Source organism: Balaenoptera borealis, assembly GCF_965194805.1.
Source record: "Balaenoptera borealis genome assembly, chromosome: 2".
Taxonomy (NCBI): Eukaryota; Metazoa; Chordata; class Mammalia; order Artiodactyla; family Balaenopteridae; genus Balaenoptera; species Balaenoptera borealis.
In genome coordinates this window covers 51,696,415-51,724,350 of record NC_138867.1, presented here as the reverse complement: position 1 = coordinate 51,724,350, position 27,936 = coordinate 51,696,415, and the positions used below count along the sequence as shown (strand labels likewise).

General features: G+C 34.4%; 1 protein-coding gene across 1 annotated transcript in view; it reads right to left on the bottom strand.

Annotated features, from left to right (window-relative positions):
- LOC309624751 (uncharacterized protein) overlaps positions 1-27,936 on the bottom strand; it is a 48,157-nt gene that overhangs the window by 5,384 nt on the left and 14,837 nt on the right. The gene's annotated exons all lie outside the window — the stretch shown is intronic.

Sequence of the window (27,936 nt, the reverse complement as noted above, 5' to 3'; positions counted from 1 at the left end):
GGAAAATTAAATATGAAGGTGGGTACCTTCCTTTGGTAATGAAGGAGGGAGGAATGCAAGCTGGGTAGCAAAAGCAACATCTGCCACAATCCTGGGTGACCCTTGTTCCTGTGAAATTAAGAATTTTCCCAGGAAAAAAAGTAAGTGGACTTTTATTTTTCAAAGTGTTGTTGAGAACTTTGCTATTACAGGGCAGCAGGGAAAACATTTGGGTGGCAAAAGTAATCAATCCTGGAAAAGGAGTTGGACAGGTCAATAAATATAACACTGGCAAGCAGACTTTGATGTATGAGAGAATAACAAACTCTCACTTCCGATGGTGCTGTGCTACGTACCTTGATGGAAAACAAATGCATCAATAGACTCCTTAGCTTGGAATTACCATACATAACTGGTGCAGCCACTTTCATTACTGATGACAGTCAGATATGCTGAAGTCAGTCTGTAATCAGCAAAGTGAGGGTCCTCATGGGAGAAGATAGAAGGGTAATTTGAGTGAACCAGCAATCATTAGCTACTATAACTGGCTCTGTCCTTCTGTTAGAGGTGATCACCTTTTTAAACTAATGATGGTGGAATGACAGGTATGTATGAAGACAGCCGTCCCTGGGTACCCACAGGGGATTGGTTCCTGGACCAGTGGCAGATACAAAAATCTATCGGCACTCAAGTCCACACTCCAGGTATCTGCAGTTTTGCATCTGTGGATTCAACCAATTGCAGATCGTGTGGTACTGTAGTATTTATTGAAAACAATCCAAGTATGGGTGGATCCACACAGTTTAAACCCATGTTGTTCAAGGGTCAGTTGTATATTCTTTATGTCCTATGTTAAAAACAATAATAATAAGGGAAGGACAGATGGCACAACTGAGGCACCACGGGAAGTAATATGCAACAGGAATAGTTGGGCAAAGGAACTGATTTTATCTCTAAGACACTTGCGATATTGATAGTTTTCATTTTCTATAAAATATACTGATGTGAAAATTTAAAAGTTCCCTTTTTTCATATTTCTGAATCCCTCTTCCTATATTGTTATTCTTAAATTACTGTCATTTTTACTTTTGTATTATTATAGCACAGTAGTTAAATACCTTAAATGGAAATTGATATAGAACTGCTTTGGCTGTTGTATCATGTTCAAAATATTGCCCTTGGTCAATATTATTTAGTAACCATCCCCTGTATTCAGACTGTATGAAAAAGATGAGGAAAATAAAATGAAATCTAAGGATACTCTCTTCCAATTTGTTGGTTACTTTCCTCAGCCTATAGACTGGCTTAAGCTTTTCTACCTGCATTCGTCTGTTCAGGCTGCCATAACAAACTGCCACAAACTGCATACTTTAAACAACATACATTTACTGTCTCACAGTTCTGGAGGCTAGAAGTCAAGAAATCAGGGTGTCCACACGTTTGGTTCCCTATGAGGGCTGTGAGAGGAAGATCTGTCACAAGTCTCTCTTCTTGGCTTAGAGATGTCATCTTCTCCTTAGGTTTCTTCATTTCATCTACCTTCTATGCATGTCTATGTCTGTGCCCAAATTTTCCCTCTTTATAAGGACAACAGTCATACTGGATTAGGGGCTTACCCTACTCCAGTATGACCTCATCTTAACTAATTATATCTGCAAGGACCCTATTTCCAAATAAGCTCACATTCTGAAGTACAGGAGATTAAGCCTTCAACAAATAAATTTGGGAAGGGGAAGGATACAATTCAACCCATAATACCATCCTAGAAAATCTTCTCATCCTTTGAATTTCTGCGCCAGTTCTCACTTTCCCATTATGCCAAACTTCTTGAAGGTAAATATAATTATTAGATCTATGATATTTACCAAAACATGTTCACATGCAATTATTCCCTCCATCCCTTTTATCCTTGTGGCAATACTCTAAGGTAATACACAGGGAAGGTAGAATGGTGTCACACCTTCAATGAATAGGTGAAGTAACAAAGACTTACAGAGTTTCTACGATTAGATTAAAACCACTGGGAAGTGGTTAAGCCAGGACACACATCCATGCTTTCTGACCCCCAGGTTCCAAGATATCTTCAATATGTTATTCTGCCTCCACTCCCTCACCATTCATGCACATCTTAATTTCAGATCGTACAGTATTTTTGATATTTTTCTGCCTCAGTTTTTGGTTCACATATTATTTCAAAATGTTTAGTCTATAAGACTGTGTCATTAAAAAAATGAAAGTTAACAGAAGTTAAAAAAAAATCTTTGGTAAGATTCACACCGGTTCATGCAGCTTATTTTCAGGCCAGAAAGGATTATGATAAATTGCTTAACCACACAACTTCCTCACTTCTCTAACTCTCCTCAGCCATCTCAGGCAAATAACTTTTTTTTTTAACTTCTTTATTGGAGTATAGTTGCTTTACAATGCTGTGTTAGTTTCTGCTGTATAATAAAGTGAATCAGCTATACGTATACATATATCCCCATATCCCCTCCCTCTTGTGTCTCCCTCCCACCCTCCCTATCCCACCCCTCTAGGTGGTCACAAAGCACCGAGCTGATCTCCCTGTGCTATGCAGCTGCTTCCCACTAGCTATCTATTTCACATCAGGGAAATAACTTATAACTGTATGGTCTATTAGAGGAAATGTTTTAAAAATTATTTATCTGTGCATTTTTTTAAAATTATTTATTTATTTATCTATTTATTGGCTGTGTTGGGTCTTCGTTTCTGTGCAAGGGCTTCCTCCAGCTGCGGCAAGCGGGGGCCACTCCTCATCGCGGTGCGCCGTCCTCTCTTGTTGCGGAGCACAGGCTCCAGACCCGCAGGCTCAGTAGTTGTGGCTCACGGGCCTAGTCGCTCCGCAGCATGTGGGATCCTCCCAGACCAGGGCTCGAACCCGTGTCCCCTGCATTAGCAGGCAGACTCTCAACCACTGTGCCACCAGGGAAGCCTTTATCTGTGCATTTTTTAAACCCTCATTAATACTAAGCCATTGTGGCCTTATTGCTCCTACAAAATAAGTATATTTCTTCTAAATATCCAATAAAGCATATTCTACCTAATACACAACTGTTCAGAGGTTATCTGTATGGGATAAGAGATAATGAAATGATTTAGTTCACTTTATCTGCTACCTCCAGATCTTTATAGGGAATCAGTAATGTCTGTAGAGTTTGAAAAAAAATTAGTTTATTCTCTTTCTTTGTATGCTTGGAGAGAAGGTAGCCTTTGTAAAACCTTCAAACTCATGAGTAAATACTGCAATTGCAAGTAGACAATGAAAATATCAGACTAGGCCCCCAAACCTTAAGGAGTAGTGATTGGGAGGATAGGAGGTCAGGGAGGACTTCTTTAAACAGCAGCCCAAATAAAGGTTATCTTTGATTATATTCTCTTGAAAGCCAGATATTAATGTACACTTAAGTCAAGGACATGTCTTGGAGGATGACACTATGATGGCAGGAACTGTTTTGATTTTTATTATTGTATTCCCAATATTTTGCAGAGTACCTTGGACATAGTATTTATCCAAAAATATTTATTGAATGAATACATGAATGGAAATGCTATGAAAAGTCTTCTAAACGTAGGTTAAAAAAAGGCAACTTTTACATAAATCTGCCTGCCATGAAAATACCAAATTTATCCTCTTTTTCCAACTGTTTAGAATTTTGCCTAAACATTTCACCCATTTACCTAGCAATCTATGTAATCATTAATTCTTTGATTCATCTGAAACAAACTTGACTTTCCAGTATAAACCAGTGCTGGGTTATTAAAGATAAGTAAGAATGTACTCATGTAAGTAATGGAGGTAAAGCATGTTAACATATATTTTAGCACAGTATATGTGCTACATCATATATTGGATATGATGTACGATATGCATATATACATATATGTATGTATGTGTGTCCATAATATATAGGATACACACACTTATGTATATTACAGTGACAGTGTAAAATACCAAAAGAGAGACACGAACATAATGCTATAGGAGGTGAATATAATGCTATAGGAGGTGAACACAATAAAAAAAACTGCCTCCAACTGGAAGCATCAGTCAAGGATCCTCATGCTGTTTTCACTCACTTGGCTCTTATTTAATAGTGCTACTGATTCAAATGAATGAGCAAGTCAATGTGAAAAATGCTGTTCAACTGTCGTTGCCTTTCTCCTTGGACAGACTCCAGAGGGAAAAAAACATCAGAAAATTGATCTGCTCCAAAGACATCAGCTGCAAAGCCTTAGGCATTCCTTGACCAATATAGCATTGAAAAGAATAAATAAGTTTGAGAAAGAGATATTATCTCTGCTACCACATTCCTAAGCTGTGCTAAACTTTCCAGTGCATTATGCGTAAAAATAATGGTTTGGTTGAATTTTAGTTTCTCGTTTTTTTGTTTAGCTTGTATACACACACATATACTTGTATATGTATATAGTTATATAATTAATATATAAATATAATTATATATAATAATGTTATATATTATACATTATATATCTTAATACCAATAAAATGTTTAGAACAATCAAAATCAACTTAACACTATAAAAGGCCCTATTTGGATATGACATAATGTTAGGCAACACACAGGAAAGTTAAAAGGCATAGTTATTAAAACTCTAACTTCCATCAAATTGGCATTGTTTTGAGCACTATCTCTTTGACCTTCACAAAAACAATGTGGAGATGTTATCCTTGACCTGTGTAACAGGTGAGGAAACAAAGGCTGTGAGTGTTTAGATGACGTCCCCGAGGTCACATAACTGAATGTAGGTCTTCAGTCAATGTACGTCCCACTACATATGACTACGCCATTCTTTAATGAATGGCCCATAGCCTGCTGAAGAACTTTATGGGTCTTCTTGGTGGGATAAAGTGGTATGGAAAAGAAACTCTTTCTTCAAAAATTATAGATGTGTAATCTTTGGATGTGTAGATCCAAAGGTTTTTGTTTTTTTCAGTTTCCCAATTCCCATCCCAGGGGTCTTCTTTTCCCCATCTCCTATGCTAAATTTATCAGCAGTTTCTCTTGACTCTAATACACATCTTGAACGCAATCACTTTAGTATATGTCTATTGTTAGTACCTTAGTCCTGGTTATCATCAACTCTTGCCTGCCTTTCTGTCTCCCTGTTTTCACTCTGCTGCTCATTTCTATGAAGGGTAAAATATGTGGAATTAAATTTATAGAAAAACATAACTCTGATTTCTGTAAGCAGATTATTTCAACACTTTTCTTTTGAAGAAACCATATATTTGTTTTATAACAAACAGGATATTCTCAAAACACTAATGTCATGCATATAAATATTTAATTAACAGGAACAGAATTAAAGGAGTTGATATATCTTACAAATATCATGAAAGCATTATGTAACATATCCAAAAGAGGCATCAAGTTTTTGAACTAGGTCACCTTGGCTATGCTTAAAATTTTTCAGCTGGGAGGATACGGCCCAGGTGATGAAGTCTAATGGTATGACTTAATTTTCCCATATACAAATTTTACCCTGTAATTTTGATGAACAGACTTGCAAGACACTTCAAGATAGAGTGTGAGGTACTAGGCTAGTATCCTTTCTGTGGTTGTCTTATTCCCATAGCTTCTATTAAATGAAAAGAAAGAAAAAAGGAGGTTTGCCCAGCATGTACCTGACAGCTGCTGTGCAGGCACTGACCAGTTCTTGAGCACCATTGCTTCCCTGTATATTAAACAAGCAGTGTTCTCTTTAGGGATACAGTTAATCAGTTATCTCAATCTGGTGAATTTCAGCAAAAGCAGTCTCTGTGTCAACAGTTAGAAGTTGCGAGGGAATAAGAAATTAGACTATATATTTTCCTCTGTCTTAACTTCCAGGTATTTCTCCACACTCTTTCTTCTTGATGTGGAAAAGTAGAGTTTGTTGATCCCCACGTCATTTCTAGATTGGAGATGAAACATGAAAGTTTGTTGAAACTCCTAAAATAGTCAGAGGTATAAAGAAACCAAGGGAAAAAGAAAGAGGATTTGGTATCAATGAATGAAATAAATTTTTCATTAAATTTGAATCCTACTTCATAGAATTGACCTAGCCATAGTCATTGAGAAACAGGAAGATATTTTATTTTGTAAATTATAATGAAAGTACTAAGCTCTGAAAAATATTTGGAAGAAATTTAGGATAGATGAATACTAGTTTGCCCTTAAAATGTGATTGAGAGATTACAAATCTTGGCAAAAGCCATGAGAAACCAGTGACAAGCAGGTAAATCAACAGTGCTTGTCTTCCAGAGAACAGTTTTTGGGAACACTGGCATTTGAAATGCATTACAACTGCCTGCAATAATTATTATCAAGCATATCCAGAGAACCAGTGCCCCAGATTGTGAAGATTTAAAGCATTTTCCTCCCACTCTAAGTAGAATAAAGTAAGGAAACAGTATCTTTTTATTAATAACAAATGGAGTTTCTCAGCAACTATCAGAAAAATATAGCAAATAATAATATATTTTTTCCATCGCATCAAAGTGTATTTTTTGGTCTATGTAAAGAACAACAAGAAATTTAAAGGGATATACAAATGTCAGAGACTGAATATATATTGTCTCCTATAAATAAATAGCCAGAAGCTGAGGAAAAATTCCAATCTAATATACCTCTGGATATTTCAAAACATTTCAATACTTCTTAAGTACAAATTTTAGATATAAATCAGCAGGTCTCAGATCAGAAAGGCTTCAGAAGAATCAGATAGTTGACTGGGTGTCTTTTTTCTCTCTATAAGTAAGGTTTTGTTGAGGTAAATAATCAGAAATTTCTCTGTAATATTAAAGTTACAAGTCTATTGATTGACTTAGAGTAATAATCGAAGAATGAACTTCATTTAATTCTCAGGGCCACACCCCAGATACTTCCAAAGAAAATCCAGCCCTATTTTGATCCTAGATATGCTCAGAATGAAATCAGTGAAGAAGCTGGGCGATGGAGTGTTTTAATGTACTTCCAATGTCTACAGTCACCATTCTTAATTATTTTCCTTAAGAGATGATGAAAAATAATACAACCTGACACTTATTTCTAGAGTTCTCTTTGGATATAATATGATAATTACTTCTATATTTCATTTTTAGTTTTTACTAATAGTATTTTTAGTTATAATTTAGTCAATAAAGTATACAAATTTTAAGTGTGAAGCCTGAAGAATTTTGAGAAATGTAGACATGGAACCACTATCCAAAACAAGAGAAAGAATATTTCTATCACCCAGAAACACCCTTGTTACCTTGTCCAATAGATACTAATTTCTATCATCATAAATTAATTTTTCCCATCACTGAACATCTTATAAATGAAATCATGTAATATGTACTCTTCTATATTTGTCTTACTTCTTTCACCCAACATAATGTCTTTGAAATCCGTCTGTGTATTAGTGTGTATCAGTTTTTGTATTGCTAAGTAGTGTTCCTTTGTAATGAATATCCAGTTTATGTATTCTTTATCTTATTGATGGACATTTGGGTTGTTTCCAGTTATAGACTATTATGAATCAAACTGCCATAAATATTCTTTTACATGTCTTTCTGTAGACATACAGGTTTATTTATCCAATTCCTAGGAGTGGATGTGCTGTGTCATAGAGCATATTTACTGGTAAACTTGTAAGAAATTGCCAGTTTATCAAAAAGACTGTAGCATTGTATGATACTACCAGCAATTTATGAAAAATTTCATTGTTCCACATTCTTTCCAACACATAGTAGTCTCATCAAAAATTTTAATATTACACATTCTAAAAATGTGTAACATTATCTCATTGTGGCTTCAATTTGTTTTTCCCTGATGAGTAATAAAGGTGACCAAATTTTCATATGCTTATTCGCCATTTGGGAATCTCCTTTTCTGATGTACCTATGTGAATATTTTTTCTTCTATTTTTTCCTAGTTAGGGTGCTTGTTTACTCATAATTAATTTGTAGAAGTTTGCTATATATCTTGTGTATCAGTTCTTTGTTTCATATCTCATATCTCATATGATGTCCAATCTGTGGCTTGCATTTTCACTTTCCTAAATGATGTCTTTAGATGACAGAAGTTTTAAATTCTGATAAATTACAATTTATCATTTTTTTCTTTTATGGTTAGTATCTTTTCTGTTCTGTGTTAAGAATCTTAGCTTGCCGGAAGGTGAGAAAAACACTCACCTATGTTTTATTTCTAGAAGATATAAACATTTTTACATTCAGATGTAGCTAAAGGATCCACTTCAAATTCATTTTTACAATATATATTGTATGAAGTAGGGGTCAAGGTTTATTTTCTATTCATATGCATATAAATGTATGTATATATGTGTGTATATGTACATGTGTATATATACACTACACACATTCCCACACACATACACACAGATCCACATGTTCCAGAGCCACCTGAAATGCTTGAAAATGCTTTACTTCACCTGTTGAATCATTTTGCCATCTATGTGGTCTACTTCTGGACTCTATTCTGTTCATTGATCTATATAAGTGTCACTGTGCCAACCACACTATCTTAATTGCTGTGGCTTTATAGACTGTCTTGAAATCATGTAATATAAAACCTTCAATTATGTTTTTTTTTTCTCTTTTTCAATATCATTTTGGCTAAGGCCTTTGCACTTCAAAATAAATTTTAGAGTTCGCTTGATAATATTTACAAAAGAAAATCCTTTTGGGACTTTGAGTGGGATTGCATTAAATCTACAATCAACTTGGGGAAAATTAACATCTTAACAATATTGAATCTTCGAATCCATGAACACAAAATACATCTTGATTTATTTAGATATTATGTAATTTCTGTCAGCACTTTTTTTTGCAGTTTTAAGTGTAGAGGTTTCACATTTCTTAAAATTAAACTTGTGTTCATGTATTTGATGGAATATTTGATGCCACTGTAAATGACTTTTTTTTTAAGTTTCCAAATGTTTATTGCAAGTATATAGAAATACAGTTTATTTCTGTTGTATAGACACTTACCTTGATTAATGTATTTATTATTATATTTGTTTATAGATACATATAGATTTTCTATGTACAAAATCATGTCATCAGGTATAAAGACAGTTATTTCTTAATGTAATTGCAGATACTGCTAAGTTTATGTTTACAACCTAGTTGTTTTCTACTTTTTTGGTAGTATTATATTTGTTTGCCATGGGGATTGCAAGTGCATCCTTAGCCCATCACAGCACATCTGCACTTAATATTCTACCATATAATATGTAAGAACCTTATAAGAGTAAAACTGTATTTATCCACCTTTCTGCCATTTATCTTATTGTTGTCTTTATTTTATTTCTACACCTTATAAACTCTACCACACAGTTGTAATTATTTGTGTTTTAAGCAATCATTAGTCTTTTTAAAAAAGCATATATATTTACTATTTCCGGTAATTTCATTTATCTCTGAAGATCCAGGCTTCCATCTGGAATCATTGCTCTTCAGCTGAAAGAACTAATATTTCTTGTAGTGCTAGCTCCTAATCATAAAATTTTCAGATTTTCCTAAAATTGTCTTTATTTAACCTTCATTTTTTGGAAGAAATTTTCACTGGGTATATAATTCTGTTTTGTTTTTTCAGCATTGTAAGGATGTTATTCAATTGTCTTCTGGGTTTTGTTGCTTATGATGAAAAAACCAGCAGTTATTCTTGTTATTCCTTTGAATATGACTTTTTTCCTCTGGTACATTTAAGATTTTCTATTTAATTTTAGTTTTAAGCTTTTTATCCAATATATGTTTTTGGTAATCTTCGTATTTATCCTGCTGAGTTTCACCAAACTTCATAATCTTTTATTAATTTGGGACAAAATTTTGGCCATTGTCTCCCCAAATATTTTTGCTGTCACTTTTGATCATAACTCTCCTTTTCTTTTGAGTCTTAGATTATCTGCTAGGCCATCTGTTACTTCCCCACAATTCTCAAGTGCTTTGTTCTATATTTTACCCTTTTTCTCTGAGCTCTAGCACGTGTAGAGTATAACTTTAGAATAGTTTTTCTGAAGAGGAGATAGTTTCGCCCCCAGGAGGGCATTTAGCAATGTTTAGAGACATTATTGATTGTCATAATTGGGCAGGGTTGGTTGTACTGCCTTAACAACTTATAATGTGCAGGACAGCCCTTCAGAACAAAGAATTATCTGATTCAAAGTGTCAATAGTGTCAAGATTGAGAAACCCTGGAATAGAATGATAGACCATTTTTATGCATCAGTAGATTAAAAATTGTAGAATGTTGATACACCCTAAATTGAAAGATTTAGTCTAATCTGGATCAAAATCCCAGCTTGATTTGTCATTGAATTAACAAGTTAATGCTAAAATTTATAGGAAATGTCATATCTGGACCACAAATTTCTTTACAGACCTTTTTTTCCTAAAAATTCTAATTTGGAGGAGAAGTGAATGAGTATTGTGTGTTTTGTGAAATGCTCTTTTTGAAGACATTCCATTTGAAGTTCTAAACTGCTTGATTGCATATCTGACATCCCTCATTTCAAGGGAAAAAACTTTCATAAATTTTTTTCAAAAAAAGTTAAATAGGAGATAACATTTTAGGGTTCAATAAATTTTGACTAAGTATAGAATTTTCCATAAGTCTGAAGGATTTGCTTTATTTTATTCTAGACTTTAATACTAAATATGAGTGGATGACACCAATCTGATTCCTGTTTCTTCTTGAGTAACTTGTTTTTTCAATTATTCGTTTTTGTGGAAAATTATAGAGGCTTCCATTTTCTTAGATGATCTGAAAGTTCTTGAGGGGTGCTATGTATTTTTATATTTATCCTACATGAAATCCTCTGACTTCTTTCAATCTGAATATTTTTATATTTCTTCAGTTGTAGAAACTTTTATTATTTATTTAATTCTTTCCTTTATTTTCCACTGTGTCCCCTTTCTGGAATTCCTGTCATGAAAATTGGACCTCTTAAATTCATCCTCTACATTCCTTAATTTTTGTCTTATATTTTGCTTCTACTATCTTGTTGCACTATATCCTGGGAAGTTTTTCAACAGCTTTTCTTAAAAATCTTCTGTTTTTTAATTTTGTCTATTTTTAATTTCATCATCCTTATTTTTTCCAAGACTTCTTTCTTGTTCTCTGATTCTATTATTTTATAGCTTCTCAATATTAATAGATTAAATAATATCTCACAACTGAGGATTCTCATTGGAATAGTTTAATGTTCTTTCATATTACCCAGATTATCTATTTCCATCAGAATCAAGTCTTATGTTTACCCTGCTTAGAGCCTTTTCTATTACTATTTGCTTTCCTCAAATGTATGGTATTCCTTAGTTCTCCATTTTCATAAATTTATTCATTCAATAAATGATTGATTAGTTACCATGTGCCAATTATTTTTATAGGTAGGTAAAAAGTAAACAAGCACAGTAATTTAATTCTATAGTATGTAAAAAGATGATCAGAGCCATCACAGAAAAAGGAAAAGAAAAATTAGAAGGGAATGAGAGAGATCACATTGGTGGTGGGAGGAGACAATTTTAAATAAGATGATAATGATAGACATGTTGAGAAATAACTTTGAAGAGAAAGGATTCAGAAGAGGAAAGCCATTGGATATCTAAAGGCAATCACTGCAGACTAAAACAACAGCCAATGGAAAGGCCCAAAGAAGAGAGCATTTCAGGTATGTTCAAGGAACAGCAAGAATGAGCCAGTGGTCAATTCAGTTGGCTCAGAGTAAGCAACATGGAGAGTCATAGGTGATGAAGTCTTGAAGCTAATAGAGGATGGTTTTGTATCATTTAGAAACAGGTAGAACATTATAATGATTATTTTCTTTTATTTTGAGTGAAATGGGGAGTCATTGAAAAGTTCTGGGAAATGACATGATATGTGTTACATATTTTAACAGATCACTATGACAAGACAAATTAGATATGGGATATGAGAGGAAGAGTGGAGTAATAAGAGTCCAAATTTGTTTGTTTGGAATTTTCGGTTTTTGTTGGTTGATTGATTGAATGGTCTCCAGCAACTGGTAGAATGATGTAGAAGAGTGGGATGGAAGAGATCTAAGGGATAAGTCAAAGGTTCAGTTGTGGACATGTTGATTTTGAGATGCCTATCACACACACTATTTAAGCAGTTGGTTATGTGAGTCTGGTGTTCAGGAGAGTTCTGTGTTGGAGATGTAAATTTGGAGACATCCAAATTTGTAAATTTGTAAATGTGGAGAAAGCATGAAATCACTTGATTTGTCTACATTAAATTATATACTGCTTCCATTCCCCCTAACAGAATTAAGTTATTGTTTTGCAATTTAATGGCTTAAAACTTTACTAACTGGAACAATTTGTATCGTGTGTGAATTTAAAGAAACACATGAATATACTTACAGTTAGATGCTTAAAAACATTTTAGATAAAGTTTTTGCATTCTGGTGCCTAGAATTGAAACCAGGGATCTACTTTAACATTTATAAAGACAAAAAGAACAAACTGGCAATGAGAGTCATGTAGTATTGTATCTAATTGGTGATCCCTGTGCCTATGATATATTAACTAAATAAGCTTCAACTACAAAAGTGGCACAGCACAAGATCCAAAACTTAGGAGTTATAATAAGTACTTTAAGCTTTGCGTGTTTCTTACCTAACTCTTGAGTGATTAATTATGCTCATGACTTGATGAGTGTTTTAGCTAAATTCATTTTTTAAACTGTCACAGGGAATTTTTTCACTATATATTTTAATATCAATAGCTAATTAGTGAGCACCATCTGTATGAAAAACAACTCAAAATTAATTTTTGAGAATTTCCTTCCGGTCATTTTCAAGTGTTTGTTGATGTGCTTGCTTAGTCTTCCTGTTGGATTTACTTTGTTTTGTTTTGTTTGGCTTGCTTTGAGTAAATTATAAACATTTTGCTATTGTCAGCTAAGAAGTAGAGAGAAGATAATAATGGGGAAAATCAATGAATTAATAACATTAAAAACAGTAACAAAATATTAGATGGTATGCAGATAAGTCAGAAAGAAATTAAGGTTATTCTATGTAGATGATGATAATGATTATTATGATAGTATCAACTCATCTTGAACAGTTCAATGTTTCTCAAACTGTGTACCGTGGACAATCTTCAACTAAATCAAGTAAAGGACTTGTTAAAATGCAGCTTCTCTAATGCTAATGTACCTATTAATAAGAATCTGTACAGTCAAGGGGAGGGTCTGTGCATCCTGGAAATCTACATTTTATTTATTTTTACATTTTGGAAAACACTGTTGGAGTATTATATAGTGTAAAAATATTTCTCTATTAATGTATTTGATTATCACAATACCTGTATGCAACAGTCTGAGCAGTTGCTATTATCTCCCAGGTTACAGATTTAAAAAAACAGGCTCAAAGAGGTTAAGTAAGTTTGTGACAAAGTAAAAACTTTAACATCTTCTAGTCTCTGCTCATGAACCAATTGAAAGAACAAAAATATGATGGTTCTTTGCTTAGATTTGATTTCTATCTCCCTCATTTATGAAGTGTGTGCCCTCAGAATGGATATTTAAACTATCCATTCCTCCATTTTATTAGTTAATTTCTTAGTCTGAGTTCTGAAAAAGCCAACTCTGAGATGAGGATTCCTGTGCAAATGATCTATTAAGGAAATGTTACCAACAATAAACAGTAAGTGCTGATGGAAGGAAAAGTAGGAAGTGGAAAAAGCCAAACAGGTTGTGATTGCAGAAGAGGCCTAGCATCAGCCTGATCCCCACAGGGAGCTCTGGAGTATAAATTACACCCCAGTTTGTCCTGACTCAAGTAAGCAAGCTGGGCTGGACTCCTGCCCTATATTCACTCTGAGCATCCCAGGCAATACATAAAATCCCAGCATCTCCGACAATCTGTGCGCACAGGCAAAGTGGCTCCAGTAGCCCTTGGACAGCCTCCAAAAAGAGTCACAGATGCAGGCTATTAGATGCAAGAGAACACAGAAGCTGAGGAAATATAGATTATTTTAAAACAAACATGCTTTTAGGAAGAAAACATTGCAGATTCTAGTACCAGTAAATACAGCTTACTAGTAATTAGTCCTAAAATGAGTCACTTTACCTCATTCAACTCTTTTTATTTATATTTTTGTCTTTCATGTAAAAAGTTAATAGTAACCTCTGCCCTGCATTCTTGTAATATTGTTCATTGGATCAAAGAGAATAATAAATATTGTACAACACTTTGTAAAAATATAAAGTGCTGTTCCCGTGAAAGATATCCTTTTATTTAAAAAGGTATTTTTTTTGTTTATTATTGAAGAGACATTTTAGAAAACCTCTTTCCTGAGGTTCATATGCTGAGAGAACTTTGTTCTTTCTGGAAACAAACTAAATAAGAATCCAACATAGCTGTTCTCTGATACTAATGGTGTATACAATCCTAAGTTTATCATTGTTCATCATGTTTACTTAAGACTAAAATGTTTAAACAACATGAAGATCACTAAAAGCACATTCATCACTAATACCGAGAGTCAGTGTTTAGTGATTTATCAGTTAAAATTGAATCAAAAGAATTCTGAGGGAATTCTGCTTACATCACAGTATTGTTCTACCTTTCAACTATAAGTTTGGAAATTCCTTAGATGTTTTGAACTGTGGATTTCATAAATAGATAGGCTGGTTATGTTAAACTTTTCTTGATCAAATTTAATACTTATAATAGCTCAAAAATAGGCCATACTCATATATGTCATTGGATAAAGGAATATCTTCTAATGCAAATATCTCCTCGCAAGTTCTGGTAGAAAGTTATGGCAACAAGAATTGAACACTATAGAATATTCACAGATCCATCTAGAAATGTTATCCTCTACTTAAAATGGGGAGATTTGTGTCCATGAATGTGTTGCAAATTTATGAGCACAGAATTCTTCAATAAGTGATGCCACTTGAAGCAAGGGTGCATTTTACAATGCAACAAAAGAGAGTCCACAAGTTGTGAAGGCTGTGTTCATTACATAAAATTGAGTGGTCTTAATTTTCCCCATAACTATGGGGATTTGAAGGAGGATCACATTCTCAAGTGTTTGGGCAAAATATCTCTAAGTAGTGCCATATTTTCAACTTAATTTGAAAGGATCGAAACCAAAATTTAGAAGTCAACTCTGATTATCATTCAGTATTATTAGTAAAAATATTTTTATATACATTATCTCATGATCTTTTACCACATTTATTGGGACTACATGACCATTTGTCTCAAGATCACAATTTTTAGGTTTATAAATGAAGTTGTGTTGACTCCATTGGTATTGGAAACTCTGCTGTGAACATGCAGTGTGACAAAGGCCAATTTGGAACAAACATTCTCATGGGCATCTTTGTCAGTGGCCTTCATACTATTAGGAAGTCCTGACTGCAGGAAATTGTTGACTTAAGAAACAGCCTAATTTGTTCCATCAGATTCTGGGTTTTATTTTTATTCATCTAAAACTAGAAATGAAAATTTAGCCTTAATGGGTACAGAGGAACCTGAAAAATCTTAGCTATCTAGTGGTTCAAAAAATTGTTTTTGTATCTTTTTTTCTTTCTTTCTATAGAAGAAGGGTAATATGACCTGATTTATGTTTCATAAGACTCCGTGGCTGCTGCATAGAAAGTAAAAATTACTCAACCTCGGACTGTCTGTTTATAGTCCTAAAACTGTTTTTGTTCCCAAACTTTACCTTTCAAAATCTGCCAAGGTTACACTCAAATGCTACCTCCTTAATTAAGTCTTCTCAAGTTTTTTTGGCAGTTACTCATTTTCTCATGTGTTTTATATCTGCCTATTATGTACTATTCTTAGTATGTTTATTGCTATTAACCTTCTTTGAGGAGAAATTTCCATACAATGTACATTTTTGTATTCCTGTCCTTTGCCCCTTCCACAAAAATGATGTTCAATAAATGCTTGTTGACTAGAATAGAATTGAAAATATAACTGGACTGCCAATACTTTCTCAGAACTTCATGAGTTCTTACATTTAAGTGAGATTCTAAAATCATTTCATATGCTGGAACTAAAAACCACCCTTATTCGGGACATCAGGTCTACATATATGTTTGCTGTCCTTATAGGGGGACCTGCTGACTCTGCCCAATTACAAAAAAGCTACTAAAGAAACCAAAGAGCCCTTATATTTTAAGTAAAGCCTCTCTCTTCAGAAATTCTGTTTTGTTCTTGAGATTTTTTTTTTCAGTGATGTCTGGAGATAATCTTTTTAGGTATTCCAGGAGTAGGAAGATGTTTAGGGTTTTTTTTGTTTTGGTTTTCTTTTTTTGCTATGAGATCAACACTTTCCATATGTCATAGAAAGATTTCAGGACACCCATCTTCTTTCACACTAAGAAAATTTAGATTTGTCCAGTGTACCCTACCTTCTCTCATACTGGCATATGTAGGTGTGACTCTCTCTTCCTGGAATACCACCAACCACACAACCCTCCCTTTTTGTAGATGACCCCATTTGTTTTTCATGACTTAGCTCATGTGCCACCTTATCACCCCAGAAGCTTCCCTTCCTCACCCATCCCAATGTAGATTAGGTACAGTTCTTATTGCACCTAACACATACGCCTAATCCAATGTCATCATATTGTAATTATCAAGGTACTTGATAATCTTATTTCTAGACTATAAGCTCCCTGAGAGGAAAAATCATTTTATATAGATAGATAGATAGATAGATAGATAGATAGATAGATAGATAGATATAGATATAGATATTGATATATTGATATATTGATATATTGATATATATTGATAGCACCTAGCAAAATGCCTGAGAATTCATAGGCACTTAATAATCTTACAAATGAATATTGTTTAAGTAAGCATACTTTTGTGTGAAAGAGAGAAAGGTGGTCACAATAATCCCTGTCTGTTTTTCCTGGAATTGAAACATCTACTCCAAGGCAATGTCTCTTAATTTGTATTGATCACAACAATGCCTTCTTTTTCTAAGGAAAACTCTATGATATTAACTACATCAGCTGGATATTTTACTCAAGGCTCCTGACTATGCATATAAACACTCTTTATATATTCACATAGGAAGAAGCAACATGTGATTCAAATGTCCAATGCCACCTGCCCTGGCAGATGGTAGATTTTGTTGTGCCAGCTACACTAAAATTTTGTCAGGTTTACTAAATCATACAATTAATTTTGGACCCAAATCATGCTCTTATAATGTGATGTTAATAGGGTGGTAGTAGACAAATTGTCTGAGAATTTCATATTACTCACTAGTGTGTTATCTGATAAAAAATATTACCTTTCATAAGCAAATATAGTTGTTATTTCAAATGACAGATCACTGTTATCTTATTTACCCTACATGGTGAAAATATACAGATTGTTCACATAAATACAGGTTCTAAAATAAATTTTCTGACCCACTTGATCCTGTCATATAAATGATTAAGATAATCAAAGCAAAGCCACTCAATTACCACGGACATGTATCACTACCTCTCTCTATGGCAAGTGGTCAAGGAGCACTGATCAAGGATCCATATTAATTTTCTGGACTACTGCTGAGAATTTTGCTTCATAACAGAGTCCTTTACAAAACGACGTCAACTGCTTCTAGTTGTTTTTCAAAACTTGTGCTCTTAAATATCAGAGCTGTATTAGTTATCTCTGACATGAGATCTCTAGACACCATTATTCTAATGTGGAGTCTGAATATAAGGAAAGGTTGAACTGAAGCCCTCTGTGTATTGCCATTATTGCACTGTCAAGGATATTTTCGGGATGGAAGAATAGCACCAATTAAGAAGAGGGCTTCATTATTGAAGATGATTGACTTATAAGATTTTAATGGTAAGGACAAGTAAAAGTTAGAATAGAACTCCTTCAAAATGAGTCTGAAAAAGTAACACTTTGTTTCAGATACCAATGGTGCACTTTTAAGATATGATAGGATAATGTTGCTGAAAACTGGAATGACCAAATTGGAATGTCTCTAGGCAAAAGGAAATTGCTAAACATAGTATAACAAGCTGCCCGTCAATCCAACCACTCAAGTGACTCCTGATAGCTGGCCATATTCTGTTTTCCAATTCCAGTTACTTCCCTGGATTGTAGCCTTTGCAGTTCCTTGACATATCCCTGGTATGCCTTTTGTGACACATTCTGCTACTGATTTCTCTTATTACTCATCTTAAGCATGTTTCTTTGTCCATTTTTGCCTAACTCCAATGTGGTGGTAGGAGTACCTCTTTAAGAATGTGATCTATTCACTTGAAGTTTCCATTAGTGCTTAGAGAATTTTCCAATGTGTGCAAATATTAGTCAGCAGTGAAGCTATTTTAAGTCAATTATCCTATTATTGACAGATCACTAAACCAAGAATGATCTTTGTGTGAATAGCAGGATCATGAAAAAGGTAGCTACATGAAGGTATCTTAAGCAATGTGATATATCATCTTCAAAGTAAAAAGTAAAAATAATTCTCCAAATAATATCATCAGTTTGGCTTAAGAAACAAAAGCATGGATTCATGAAGGATTTTCAGAGGATATGTAATAAGACAATAAGTAAGAGAGCTTATTTTAATTAATTCCAGCACTTTTCAGAATAATTTTGAATGATTTGAAACCTTAAATCCAATGAGTATAGCTCCTACCTGAACAAAAATCTCTTTTTTTCTGGTGATTAACTGCATATGGAAAGATAGATGATCTGAGCTCTAAAGATTTACTCTTTGATAAATAGTATAGTATTTTGGTTCCATTATGTTAATTCAGTATTCAGAAACACAAAATAAATAGTAGTGTTTCCATGAAGCTCATCAGTTTTATTCAGAAGGCCAATGAAAACAAACCCAGGAGGCCTAGACAGTGGCATTATATCTGGGGCCCAAGAAAATGGAGTTTCAAGCACTCAAGCAAAAACTAAAATATTAAAAAATAAGAAACAGTTATTCTTTTTATGAATAAAAGCCTCAATTGAAGAAATACTGGATTATCACTAAACAATCACCAGGCTGTTCTCCTGGGCAGGGACCTTCCATTATATAGTGAACAAATTTGAAGAAATCCAGCCCTTCTCCAGCAAATCTCTCTTTGGTCTCCTGAAGGACCATATTTATGGTTAAAAAAAAAAAAAGTACCTGAATAAAATGGCTAAAAGACAGAAGTCTGAAAAAATTAGAGATTGTAGTTATCTAAATCAAGTCCACAGCAATATTAAATACAGTCACACAGGAAGATGTGTCCACCCTAAGGTTTGAATGTAACTTGAAGGCACTGTTGTTCATATTTCTGAGGTGCTTATAAATACATTATGATGACGAAGAGGGAATTATACAGGAGATTATTGAAATATATCTTATATCTTATTATAAATATTAAAAAATAATATTCAAGAAAGTATTCAAAAAGTTGCTGCTGCCAGAGCCAGTAGTTCCAGAAAACTATGCAGTGAGAGCAATAGAATAGCAAATCGTATCAGTGAAGAATACAAATTATACCATAGACCATGTGACCAGAAAGTAAAGAACTCAAATCCAGTGACTGAAATTGAGGTATAAAGCAACTTATTAAGGGTGGCTTTATTGTCATGTCTTAAAGGAGGCTTTAGTCATTATTTAAGGTGATACCTAGAGTTAGGCAGACATTTAATAATTATAGCTAACAGTTATTGATCCCTTACAATATGAGAGGCATTTATATGTTTTATATTAATCTCATCCTCACAACAACCTTGTGACAAGGTACTGTGATTCTCCCCATTTTACAGATGAGAAAACATGCTTAGAGAGGTTGAATAAACTGCTCAAGGTCACAGAGATAGTAGTAAGTAGTAGAGCCAAACTTCTAAGGCAAGCGGTGTGATACATTGCTTGTGCTCTTAAACACTGTGTGTTTCTATGATCCAGGAAGTGACCATGAATCAAGGGAGAAGAAATTTGAAAGAGGAGAACTCATTTTGCTATGATTGGTCCACTAAACACAATGAGACACAGATAAATTTAAGAGGAAACTTGAAGGAATTGTGAGATTTTCTCTAAACTCCTTTAATACTTAATGCATGTATCAGTGGCTTTCAGATTTTTTAAATGCATCTTATGTGGAACCTCAGTGTATAAAACAAATATTAATAAATACAAACATAAACATACTACCCCCAAATCTGTCCCCAGATCCCCTTGCATCTTCAGAGATACCTCAGAAAAGCCCTAGGATTCTGCATAACATGAATTGGAACTCTCCGGTAATCAGACCCTCAGACTTGGGAGAGATCTTCAAGGCAATCCCACCATGATTTGTTCATTAACTTTTCCTCATACATCCTAGGTGCTTAATATTTATTAAGTGAAACAATGTGAAGGACTGTATTTAGGAACAACCCAAATACCAGCAACTACCTAACTGCAAAGTTGGGAGAAGTAGCCCTCAATTTCCACATGGATACAATGGGATGATAATCATACCTATCTCGCAGGGTAAATGTAAGAATTAGAAATAGTGCACATAAAGTGCCCAGCACAAAGGAGATATCAATAAAAGGTAACTGTTATTTTCATTTTCATTACTATTGGCATTTATTTCATAAAAATACAATGTACTCAACCTAAAATGCACAGTACATTTTGCTCAGTTTTCTTTGATGAATGACCAAGTGTTATTTTTTTCTGTGTTCTATAGCTTTTAAGATGAATGTGAGAATTCAATTGAATTTCTGTAGGCGGGCATAGACGAAAAGAGAGAGCCAAATGTATTAAAGTAGAATCAGTTTGACATGGGTTATCTCCCTTTGAGTTAGGAATACATTTTTATCATTGTGCTCAGGGATATAATCAGTTAGGGAACACCCTGATAACTCTGGTAGAAAAAAAAAAAAAAAAAACAGGGCTACATAGGAGAAGAAATGAAATGCCACACCATGTATGAAAGGCTGTAAGCTGTCTGGAGTAGTAACTAGAGGATCTCATATATAGCAGAGGTTGCTGCCTGCACCTGTCCACCACTGGGATCACACCATGCCAGGGCATGGCTAGCAAACTGGTAGGATGGGCCACAGCCGTGATCTTTGCAGGAAAAATTGGGGAGTCTCCTAGGGGAGGAGTCATCCTCAGAAAAGAGGCAGTCATGCATACAAGCTTGGCCCAGTAAGAATTAATGATCATGGGGAAAGGAAATCATGAGTACAGTATGGTATTTTTTCCAAAGATTTGTCTTTTTTATTGAAATATAGTTGATTTACAGTTTTGTGTTGGTTTCAGGCATACAGCAAAGTGATTCAGTTATTTTTTTAAGATTATGGTCCACTATAGGTTATTGCAAGATATTGGATATAATTCCCTGTGCTATACAGTAAATCCTTGTTGCTTATCTATGTTATGTATAGTAGTTAATATCTGTTAATCCCATACCCCTAATTTGTCCCTCCCTCCTTCTCCCCTGTGTAACTGTAAGTTTGTTTTCTATATCTGAGTCCATTTTTATTTTTTATACAGATTTGTTTGTATTATTTTTAGATTCCACCTATAAGTGATATCATATAGTTTTTGTCTTTGTCTGACTTACTTCAGTAAGTGTAATATTCTCTAGGTCCATCCATGTTGCTGCAAACAGCAATATTTCATTCCTTTTTATTCCTGAGTAATATTCTATTGTCTGAATATACCACATCTTAAGCAAATCGTCTGTTGTTTGGCACTTGAGTTGCTTCCATGTCTTCGTTATCGTATATAGTGCTGCTCTGAACATTGGAGTGCATGTATCTTTTCGAATTAAGAGTTTCCATTTTTTCGGGCTTCCCTGGTGGTACAGTGGTTAAGAATCCGCCTGCCAATGCAGGGGACATGGGTTCGAGCCCTGGTCCAGGAAGATCCCACATGCTGCGGAGCAACTAAGCCCGTGGGTCACAACTACTGAGCATGCCCACCACAACTACTGAAGCCCGCGTGCCTAGAGCCTGTGCTCTGCAACAAGAGAAGCCACCGCAGTGAGAAGCCCGCACACTGCAACTAGAGAAAGCCCACGAGCAACAACGAAGACCCAATGCAGCCAAAAATAAATTAAAAAAAAAAAAAAGTTTCCATTTTTTCTGGATATATGCCCAGGAGTGGGATTTATGGATTATGTGGCAGCTCTATTTTTAGTTTTTTAAGGAAGCTCCATACTGTTTTCTATAGTGGCTGCACCAATTTACAGTCCCACCAACAGTGTAGGAGAGTTCCCTTTTCTCACACCCTCTCCAGCATTTATTATTTGTAGACTTTTTGGTGATGGCCATTCTGACTGGTCTGAAGTGATACCTCATTGTGGCTTTGACTTCCATTTCTCTAAAAATTAGTGATACTGGGCATCTGTTCATGTACCCATTGGCCATCTGTATGTCTTCTTTGGAGAAATGTCTATTTAGGTTTTCTGCCCATTTTTTGGTTGGGTTGTTTTTTCAATATTGTATAAGCTGTTTGTATATTTTGGATATTAACCCCTTGTCAGTCACATTGTTTGCAAATATCTTCTCCCATTTTGTAGGTTGTCTTTTCTTTGTTGATGGTTTCCTTTGCTGTGGGAAAGCTTTTAAGTTTGACTAAGTCTCATTTGTTTATTTTTGCTTTTATTTATATCATCTTGGGAGTCTGATCTAAAGAAATATTGTTACTATTTATGTCAGAGAATGTTTTGTCTATGTTCTCTTCTAGGATTTTTATGGTGTCATGTCTTATATTTAGGTCTTTAAACCATTTGAGTTTATTTTTGTATATGGTGTGAGGCAGTGTTCTAGATTCATCGGTTTACATGTAGGTGTACAGCTTTCCCAACACCACCTGTTGAAGAGACTGTCTTTCCTCCATTGAATATTCTTGCCTCCTATGTCATAGACTAATTGACCATAGGGTGTAGGATTTATTTCTGGGCACTCTATTCTGTTCCATTGATCTATATATCTGTTTTTGTGCAAATACCACACTGTTTTGATTACTGTAACTTTGTAATATAGTCTGAAATCTGGAAGTGTTATGCCTCTAGCTTTGTTCTTTTTCCTCAGGATTGCTTTAACAATTCTGGGCCTTTTGTGGTTCCATATAAATTTTAGGATTATTTGTTCTAGTTCTGTGAAAGATGTCATGGGTATTTTGATAGGGATTGCATTAAATCTGTAGATTGCTTTGGGCAGTATGGCCATTTTAACAATATTAATACTTCCAATCCAAGAGCATGGGATATCTTTCCAGTTCTTTGAATCCAAAGACTTGTCTTTTGACATAATTCCAAATGAACTCTTATTTTATTATCTCCTTCTAATAGAGAGGGAAAAGAACCATATGAAAGTGCTGACAAAATTTTTTCCACTGAAATCTCTATAAACTCTTGGTATCACAAGAATAATATTTTACCTTTTGAGTAATTTTAATTAATATATAAATATTCAACTTTAAACAGAGAGAGCCCTTCTCTTCATTTCTGCATGAATACCATATGGCTTTATTTCACTAAAGCATTCACATACAGTTTTGGCATCTCTAGAACTGCCCAAAAACAGTTGCAAGAAGTGTTGGTGGTGCCCAGTGGAAGGTGACTGGAATGGATGAAGTTAAGAAATCAAATGCTTTGTAGTAGCTAACAGAATTTGGTTGTGAAGATGAAGGATATTCCCTAGAGACTCTAGGAGACAATATAGAAAAAGGATATTTTAGGGGGGCAAAAAGTACTTTAACAGTAAGTGCCAGCAAAACATGAGCTATGTGAATGGTTAGACACTCCAGATACAGAAATAAACCTCATGGATAGAGTTTCTGCTCCTAGGTTCTTCTGTTCTGGGGTCCAAAGTGTTCTATATACTTCTTAGAACTGAGCTGGAGCAGTACCAGCTCCAGTATATTTTGGGAGCTGTACCAATTTGTGGTTCCACAGTGAGGAAACCTGTGCTCTCTTAAGGATGAATGCAACACTCCCTCTCTTTTAGGTAGAATTTGAGTAGAGCCTTCTAGAAGGATCAGAGTGTACTGCCTTCTACTTGATATAAGGAAAATATGAAGAGCTGATACCTTATTTTGATTCACAATATTGCCCCTTCATTTTCCAAAAGGATAAACATGGTGATGAAAATGTGCCTCTCAGCTTTCCCAGTGCAAGGAGTGTAATTAACTGGCACCTGCTGATTCTCTCTGAAATCCATCAATAATTTGGTACCAAAGCCATGCTTCTGACAGGCTGTCCCCAGATGGTAACTGAGCCTGGAAGGGGTACTGAGGCAGGCCCATCCCTGAGAAATTCAGGACTATACTAACGGGTAACCTGGTTTGAAGACTGCTCATCAACTTTGCCAAAATTATCTTAAAACTCTGTTCTAGTCTTAAGGCCTTTTCTGTCCTATATTCCTTCCTCCCCTCCTCTTCCACAAGAGTGAATGTACCTCATGGTCTGATGGCTTTTTCCTCCAGTTTTATAGTGATATAATTTACATGTGTCACTGTAAAAGTTTAAGGTGCACAGCATAATGGTTTGACTTACATATATTGTGAAATGATTACTGTAATAAGTTTTGTTAGTGTCCATTATCTCATATAGTTACAATAAAAGAGAAAGAAAAAATTTCCTTGTGATGAGAACTCTTAGGATTTACTCTTTTAACTATTTTCAGATATATCATACAGCAGTGTTAACTACAGTCATCATGCTGTACATTACATCCCTAGTACTTATTTGTCTTGTAATTGGAAGTTTGTACCTTTTGACCACCTTTCTCCATGTCAACCTTTCCCCCAAACCCACCTATGGTTAAAACAAATCTGATACCTTTTTCCAAGTTTGTTTTTTTTTTTTTTAAGATTCCCCATATAAGTGAGATAATACAGTATTTGTCTGTCACTGTCTCACTTATTTCACTTAGCATAACGCCCTCAAGGTCCAACCATGTGTTTGCAAATGGCAAGATTTCCTTGTTTTTCTATGGCTCAATAATATTCCATTGTATATAAAACCACAACTTCTTTATCCATGGCTGAATAATATTCCATTGTGTATTAAACCACAACTTCTTTATCCATTTATCCATCAGTGGGTGCTTAAGTTGTTTCCATGTCATGGCTATTGTAAATAAAGCTGTTATGAACATGGGGATGCCAATATCTATTTGAGTTAGTGTTTTCATTTTCTCTGGATGTATTCCCAGAAGTACGATTGCTAGATCATATGGTAGTTCCATTTTTAATTTTTTGAGGATCCTCCATCCTGTTTTCCAAAGTGGCTGTACCAGTTTACATCCCACCAACAGTGCACAAGCATTCTTTATTCTCCATATCCTTGCTAGCATTTGTCATATCTTGTCTTTTTAATGATGACCATCCTAACAGGCATGAGGTGATATCACATCGTGGTTTTGATTTGCATTTCCCTAATGACTAGTGATAGTGAACATCTTTTCATGTACCTGTTGGCCTTTCCTATATCTTCTTTGGAGAAATGTCTATTCAGGTCTTTTGTCCATTTTTTAATTGGATTTGGTTTTTTGCTATTGAGTTGTATGAGTTCTTTACATATTTTGGATATTAATTTTTTATCAGATATATGGTTTGCAAATATTTTCCCCATTCAATAGGTTGTTTTTTCACTTTGTTTATTGTTTCTTTTGCTGTGAAGATGATTTTTAGTTTGAGGTAGTCCCACGTATTTTTTTTATTGCTTATGCTTTAGGTGTCATACCCAAAATTCATTGCCAAGACCCATGTCAAGGAGATTTTTTTTCCTCTAGGAGTTAATGGCTTCATGTCTTATGTTTAAGTCTATTATCGATTTTTAGTTTATTTTTGTGAGTTGTATAAGAGAGGGGTCTAGTTTCATTCTCTTACATGTGAATATCCAATTTTCCCAGCACCATTTATTGAAGAGACTGCCTTTTCCTCCATTGAGTATTCTTGGCTCCCTCGTCAAATACTAGTTGATTGTATATGCTTGGGTTTATTTCTGGGCTCTCAATTCTGTTCCATAGGTCTATTTGTCTGTTTTTATGGCAGTACTACACTGTCTTGATTACTGTAGCTTTACAGTATAACTTGAGATCAGGAAGTGTGATGCCTCACACTTTGTTCTTCTTTCTCAAGAATGTTTTGTCTATTTGGGGTCTTCTGAGTTTCCATACAAATTTTAGAATAAGTTTTTCTAGTTCTGTGACAAATTCCATTGGTATTTTAATAGGGATTGCATTGAATGTGTAGATGCCTTAGGTAGTATGGTTATTTTAACAATATTAATTCTTCAAATCCATGGACGTGGGGTACCTTTCCATTTATTTGTGTTGTCTTTGATTTCTGTCATCAGTGTCTTGCAGTTTTCAGAGTAAGAGGTCTTTCACCTCCCTGGTTAAGTTTATTCCAAAGTATTTTATTGTTTTTGATGCTATCACAAATGGGATCATTTTCTTTTTCAGATAATTCATTGTTAGTGTATAGAAATGCTACTAATTTTTGACATATTAATTGTGTATCCTGTAACTTTACTGAATTTTTTATTAGATCTAACAGTTTTCTGGTGGAGTATTTAGGATTTTCTATATGTAAAATCAGTTCATCTGCAAACAGAGACAATTTTACTTCTTCCTTTCCCATTCTGATGCTTTTTATTTCTTTTTATTGTTTGATTGCTCTGGCAAGGATTTTCAGAACTATGTTGAATAGAAGTGGTGACAGTGGGCATCCTTGTCTTATTCCTGATCTTAGAGGAAAAGCTTTCAACCTTTCACTAATGAGTATGATGTCAGCTGTGGGCTTATCATATACATCCTTTATTATGTTGAGGTTTCTTCTATACCTAATTTGTTAAGAGTTTTTATCATGAACAAATGTTGAATTTTGTCAAATGCTTTTCCTGCATGTATTGAGATGATCGTATAATCTTTTTTCATTGTTAATGTGATGTACCACATTGACTGATTTCCATATGTTGAATTGATTTCCATATGTCACATCCCAAGTAAAAATCCCACTTGATCACAGTAAATAATCCTTTTAAAACGCTGTTAAATTCAGTTTGCTAGTATTTTATTCAGAATATTTGCATCTGTATTCATCAGGGATATTGGTCTGTAGTTTTCTACCGAACAATATCCCTGGAAGCATACTTTCTGGAAGCATACTTTCCTGACTTTGGTGTCAGGATGATGCTGACACCATGAATGAATTTGGGAGCGTTCCCTCCTCTTCAGTTTTTTGGAAGCGTTCGAGAAGGATTGGCATTAATTCTTCTTTAAATATGTGGTAAAATTCGTCCTAGGGTCTTCCTCACTGGGAGATTTTAGATTACTGATTCAATCTCCTTACTAGTAATTGATGTATTCAGACTTCCTATTTCTTCCTGATTCAGTCTTGGTAGTTTATATGTTTCTAAGAAGTTTTCCATTTCTTCTACGTTGTCTCATTTGTTGGTGTATAGTTGTTCATAGTAGCCTCTTATGATTTATTTATTTCTGTAATATCAGTTTTTATGTCTCATTTTTCATTTATAATTTTTATTTGGGTCTCCTTTAACTTGGTTAATCTAGATATAGATTTGTCCACTTTGTTTATCTTTTCAAAGAGCCAACTCTTAGTTTGGTTAATCTTTTATATTGTTTTCCTGTTCTCTATTTTATTTATTTCTGTGCTAATCTTTACTACAGGCATACCATGGAGATATTGCACATTTGGTTCCAAACCACTGCAATATAGCAAATATTGCATAAAAAGTGAGTCAAATTTTTTGGTTTCCCAGTACATATAAATGTTATGCTTACACTATACTGTAGTCTACTAAGCATACAATAGCATTATGTCTTTAAAAAAACAATGTGCATACCTTAATTAAAAACAATACTGTTGGGAAAGGGTATGATAGACTTGATTCATGTAAGATTGCAACAGAATTTTGCAGTATGTGCAAAGCATAATAAGGCAAAGGAAATAAAACAAAGT